Genomic DNA, 6,872 nt, shown 5'->3' with positions numbered 1-6,872 from the left:
CTATATCCCCACACTTGTTCACCCAGATTCTACTTATATAATAGAAAGCTCAAGTAAACCATCAAGATTCACCTCAGATGCACCTCACCACTCAGGGTTTGCTTACACTTAATTAGAAATATATACCTGGAACTATGGTAGTATGGGTGGACACTGGGCAACATCAATTATTTCTTGTTTAATGTTTCACACAAGGAGGGTCATTGCTGGCTGGGTGTGGTGGCACACACTTTTAATCCCAGCACTCAGGAGGCAGAGGCAGGTGGATTACTGAGTTCAAGGACAGCCTGGTCTACAAAGTGATTTCCAGGACAGCCAGGGCTGTAAAGAGAAACCCTGTCTTGAAAAACAAAAAACAAAAACAAAAACAAAAAAAAGGAGAGCCATTGCTAATTATAGGACAATATAAAAATAAATTTCTGAGGCAAAGGTGGAAAGAGAAATATTCAGCAATGTATAGAAAAATTGAATCCTTTACTAATGGTACTATCTTAGGCAAAATGAATCTATTTGTGTCTGGGTGTTTGATGCCATAAGTCTAAATAAATCCATCTAGTATATCTCCATCCCAAAATACAGAATATCACTGATTTCCAATCGGGACCCTAAATTCACTGCTGATACTTTTTAAGGCTGGAACTTAAATATATGTTGTAAATCAGTTAACTGTACAGTGGGGCTATGACTTTTTATTAACAGTAATTTCATTCCTTCTGCTGCTAAAAAGTTGATTCTCTCAGGTCTCACTTAGAATCCATTAGATTTGTGTGTGCATGTGGTCCTGAAAAAGTGCATCTCTGAGCTCCTTCTTTTCCCTTGTTACTTTCTCCAGAGACCCTAGAAACAGCCCACCAACATGCTTATATTCATTCATCTGAAGATATGTTCAAATGTTTCAGGATGCCTTATTATTCCTTATAAAGCATAAAGGAGGAATGTCAAATGCATTTATCTTGAGTAACCCTTTAAACCATTCAGATTGGATTATTCATGTTCTCCACACCACCAGAAAAGTATTCATTCAGTTTTTCTTTAGCCTACTTGGAAACAGGTCCAGTTCCCAACAAAATCTCTAGAAAAATTCTTACATTTCTATTCTCTAGAAACTACCCAGTAATATAATCTGTTTAAGGCTGAATGTTTTAAAAGAGCAGCACACATAGAATGAGCATACCTTAATAGTTTATATATATAAACTCATGGTATATAAATATAGATGTAAATATAGATATAGATTAAAAACTCATAGTATAAGTGAACCTATAGTATCATTAAAATAGTCACCACATATTACGTGCTGAGTGAATACTGAAATGTGAGATACAATAGCTTCAGTTTTGGCAACCCCAAGGATTCCCAGAGGTACCACAGATATTGAGGACATATTCCAATTCTCTTTTGGAGTGGTGACAAAATATCATATAAGATTTTTTTCACATTAAGGAAATATTCAAGCACAAACATAACTCCACAGTTTAGGAGGTAGAGAGAAAATACCCAATGTGTCATCTAGCCCTGGGTTCCTTGGGAGAAAGCAACAGCATTAATTACATGTCAGAATATTCTTGGTGACGAGGTGATGTGACACCCTCTGATAAGCACAAAGTATTTTATGATTTATTGACTCAATTTTTCAATATCTAGTATCATTACAGTATGTAGGAAAAATGGGAAAGAAAAATAAAATAAGTAAAAGTTAAAACAGTATTAACTTTATATTATACTATTTTATAATATAATATTATATATTATAATAAGTTGATGAGGATTTACATAAAACACTCATGGGGTTGAAGAGATGCTTCAGAGGTTAAGAGCACTGCTATCCTTACAAAGGACCAAGGGACCAAGGCTAATTTCCTTTTTTTTTTTTCTGTTTTTCATTAGATATTTTCTTCATTTACATTTCAAATGCTATCCCCAAAACCTCCTATACTCTTCCCACAGCCCTGGTCCCCAACCCACCCACTCCCTCTTCCTGGCCATGGCATCCCCCTGCACTGGGTCATATGATCTTCGCAGTACCAAGGGCCTCTCCTCCCATTGATGGCTTACTAAGCCATCCTCTGCTACATACACAATCAGAGACACAGCTCTGGGGGGTGGGGGGTACTGGTTAGTTCATATCATTGTTCCTCCTATAGGGTTGTAGACCCCTTTAGCTCCTTGGGTACTTTCTCTGGCTCCTTCATTAGGGGCCCTGTGATCCATCCAATAGTTGACTGTGGGCATCCACTTCTGTATTTGCCAGGCATTGGTATAGACTCACACGAGGGAGCTATATCAGGGTCCTGTCAGCAAAATCTTTCTGGCATATGCAATAGTGTCTGGGTTTAGTGGTTGTATATGGGATGGATCCCTGGGTGGGGCAGTCTCTGGATGGTCTTTTCTTTGATCTTAGTTCTGAACTTTGTCTCTGTAACTCCTTCCATGGGTACTTTGTTCCCCATTCTAAGAAGGAACAAAGTATCAACACTTTGGTCTTCCTTCTTCTTGAGATTCATGTGTTTTAAGGCTCATTTTCTTTCTTTTATTTTTTACAGTCATAGCAAAATACATATGTTCATATTTATAATAAAAGCATAAGGTACTTTCAATATTACATGATTTTGTTTGTTGAGTGCCTTTAAATGAGATTCATAAGCCCCGAGAATAAAAATCAATTTCCCCAAAATAATGTTTCAAATAGTACACATTTTCATTATTTTATCTTTTGGTTGAAAGAGTCCTAATATGTAGTCCAGGATGGCCTCAAAGTTGCACACTAACAATCTTCCTTTCTCAGCTGCAAGAGCCTTGGTTGTTCATTATGATGGGAATATATTTTGGATACACTGATTAAAAAGATGGTTGCTAGCTGACTGCAGGTATTTTAATAAAAATCATGGCATCTTGTTTTTTGGGTTTTGGTTTTTCTTTTTCCATATATGTACTTTTAGAAATAGTTGAATCCCTCTTTGGGGCAAAGTAATCTTAGGTTTGTAAGAAGTGATTCTGTACTCTGGCTACTTTTTGAGAATTTTTAATGTGGGTCTTGGGGCACTGCATCTCACACTAGCTGATGAGAACCATCTAGACACCTGACTCACTGTGAGCCACCACAACTCCTGACTCATTTTCAGCTATAATCAGCAGGTAATTGGACTGTGCATCACCTAGAGAGATAACTTTAGCCAAAATTATTTTAACCTGGCCAGAAACTCTTGTAAATTTCTACCTTGCCCTTTTAGTTACACGGATATCTTCCTCGTGGATACTTTGTCGAAAAGCATTCTTAAGTGGTGTGGATCTCACATACAGCATAAGTACTTTGGCAAAATGTGAGTTAATATTAGAGACCTTACATTTGACAACAGCTCCCACATGGAAGTAACTGGGAATCTGCTTCTCTCATTACAGACACCACAGGAACCATGCCATTCTTGCTGGCATTTGTCAGGTACCAGCCAGCAAAGAAAAGATGTAGCCTTTTGTGTAGGTGCTGTGTGTAGGTGCAATTGCTGGGGCTGCCTTCCTCCAAGTTACACAGACATTCGCCTGGGATGCAGTACCTCTCAGGTGGTACCATGCTTGCCTCCATCCCAAGGCTCAGTTTCTAACAACCACATTGTTGTTTATAACCATCTAACCAAGTAATGCGGACACAGTGTCCTTTTCTGGTCACCACAGTTACCAACAAACGCATACAATCAAGACAAATCCATACATAAAAACAAATAGTTCACAACAGAAACTTAAAAATTGGCTTCACAAAAAGTAAGCAATATGCATTTTAAAGAAATAAAAAAATGTAACAATGATTATCAGAAGTAAAGGCAGTGTAAGAATTTTAAGAAATAACTGAAAACTTAACTCAAAATTTAAAGTTACAGTAAAGGTAAAATTTTGTTGGAAGACAAAGGAAGTAGACAAAACACAAAGTATCAGTGAGCTAGAGAATATGCTACATGAATCTAATACAACTGATCTAATAGAAAACAATCTTAAGGGCTGGAGAGATGGCTCAGCAGTTAAGAGCACTGACTGCTGTTCCAGAGGTCATGAGTTCAATTCCCAGCAACCACATGGTGGCTCACAACCATCTGTAATGGAATCTGATGCCCTCTTCTAGTGTGTCTGAAGGCAGCTGCAGTATACTCATATACATAAAACAAATAAATCTTAAAAAATAAAAAAACAGAAAACAAACTTACATTTAAAGCATTAAATAAAATCAGACAACTTAAAAACCTGAACTGCAATAACAATAAAACTAACCTTTGTAAATAGGAGTTTCTGACTACAGGATTGATAGAAGAAAGACAAAGATTTCCTCAAAGAAATAGCACTGGGAAGATGATGAGTTTGGAGAAAAGAATATCATTCTTTCATGGTATGGCACCAGTAGGTTTCCCAATATTCACTGGAAAGGCCGGCACCCGTGTCACATGGGCAGTGTTAACTGGATTTAGGGAATTATCAGAAAACAAACAAACAAAAAAAATAACAGCGGAAGAAGGGACAGAATTATGTGGGGGAGATAATACAGGCATACAGAAGAGTTTCAGAAGGGAAATTATGATACAATAATGACATTTTATTGTATACATGTATGAAATTCTTAAATAATAAAATAAATTTTAAAAATTGATGTTGGTAGGAAACTCATAATTGTAATCACAAGATTTGTTAGGGTTAGGCAGAATTACACTGTGAGTTTGAGAAGAGCTTGGCCTGCACAATGAAATTTCGGCTGTTTTGGCACAACTAATTCAAATAAACCTATATGTTCTTACATATATATATATATATATATATATATACACATACATACATATATATATATATATATACATATGTACATGAAAAATTCTTAAGCATGGCAAAATGTATCTGCATCTCCAAGAATCTAGGCAAAGACCAAAGAATATTTTGAAAATAGAAATGGCACATTAAAAAATCATTTTAAAGGAGAGGCTTCTAATGTGAATACAAAAGACTGAGAAAAAATTGGCCCTAGATTCTTCCAAGGTCTGTATGAAAAAGTGTTCCAAGTGATAACTCAATAGTCTGAGAATAAACAGGGCAAAAAGATGTCCATGTACGAAACTGACTGTAATAGACACCAATAAATGATTTGTTTAAAACAGAACTAATGAGGTTTCTTTAAGCATAAAGTTAGTGATAATAAAGTGAATATAACCTCAGTAAGCAAGTAATATCAGAAAGGACAATAAAGGAGATGAATAATTTTAAATATGTTAATTAGTTTTAGTTTATTGTATAGTAAAAATAAAATAGCATATGTGACTCTTAAGATATACAAAAATTAATTATTTCTAAAAAGTGAAAAGGATCCATGTTTTTAAATGAAAATATTTTCTGTATGACCCTTAGGGGAGGAAAGTACTGAAAGAATTACAGGAATATTACATCATCATCATTGCAGAAATGTAGCAGCATGTAGACAAATATGATGTTGGACAAAGAGCTCAGATATCTATATCTTAATCCACAGGCAGGAGATGGAGAATGTGTCACACTAGGTATAGTTTCAGCATATAATACGTCAAGGCTCCCCCACACCCCGTGGCCACAGGAACATACTTCCTCCAAGAAATCTAGACCTATTCCAACAAGTGCATACATCCTAATACTGCCACTTCCTTTGGAAAGAGCATTCAAACCCATGAGTCTAAGTGGGTGAGGAGGCATTCCTATTTATACAACCACAGGCAACTATCTACATTTTACATTATATGTATACCTTTAAAGCAAGAACTTTAAAGCAAAGTAATTATAACACCAAAACCAATTTAAGAACATTTCAAGTTGCATATGAAGCAGAGGATGGCATACTCGGCCATCAATGGGATGACAGGCCCTTGGTCTTGTGAAGATTATATGCCACAGTACAGGGGAATGTCAGGGCCAGGAAGCAGGGGTGTGTGGATTGGGGAGCAGTGCAGCAGGAGGGTATAGGTGACTTTCAGGATAGCATTTGAAATGTAAATGAAGAAAATATCTAATAAAAATAAAACAACAACAAAATATTTCATCTAGAATGTGAATACTTTGAAAACTTTGAAGGTTTTTGAAAATATGACTGTAAAGGTTGACAGGATTTATCATCCCCTAGAATATGAGCCCATTGGCATGCCAAACAACTGAGTAACAGACCCTGATATTATATAGCATCATCCAATTGTCATCTGGGCTGCAGAAAAAGAACTAATTGAGCAGTAGAATCCATTGATTTATTTTGCCTATAATAGAAACAAGAGAATTAGATGCAGAAACATTTTCACCAGGATGGACTGTATATAATGCTGTATATCAAAATCAATCCATTCTTCCTTAAGTTTCTTTTGTCAAGGTATTTCATATTATCAATAGACCAACTAATAGAGTGATCAATGGACAATAAACTTACAAGCAATGGCACTTGTCTCTGGAAGTTTAACATAGGCGTAGAACACTTTGGGTATATCTATAAAGTTCTGGATTCACTCCTCAACATGACAGAATAAATAAGTAGTCAAATACAGGAGAGGAGGTTGGCTAAATCTGTGGAATTCTCTATTAAATCAAATTAGGTGAACAATCATTTCATGATTCTCCTGTTAAGATGTTAGCAAATGTGTATTCATCCACGATAGTGTACTGACAAGAGGCCATAGAAACCAAACATGTTTACCATGATGAATCACATGGGGCAAACTCAAGAAGAACGAAGACCAAAGTTTGGACACTGTGCCCCTTCTTAGAATTGGGAACAAAACACCGATGGAAAGAGTTACAGAGATAAAGTTTGGAGCTGTGACGAAAGGATGGACCATCTAAAGACTGCCATATCCAGGGATCCATCCCATAATCAGCTTCCAAACGCTGAC

The 6,872-nt window shown here is 36.3% G+C and overlaps 1 pseudogene; it reads right to left on the bottom strand.

The window, feature by feature from the left end:
* Positions 1–2,973: 2,973 nt before the first annotated feature.
* On the bottom strand, positions 2,974–3,568 carry LOC110306207 (annotated as a pseudogene).
* Positions 3,569–6,872: the final 3,304 nt, after the last annotated feature.

Source organism: Mus caroli, chromosome 11 (assembly GCF_900094665.2).
Source record: "Mus caroli chromosome 11, CAROLI_EIJ_v1.1, whole genome shotgun sequence".
NCBI lineage: Eukaryota > Metazoa > Chordata > Mammalia > Rodentia > Muridae > Mus > Mus caroli.
This window is presented reverse-complemented; position numbering and strand designations above follow the sequence as displayed.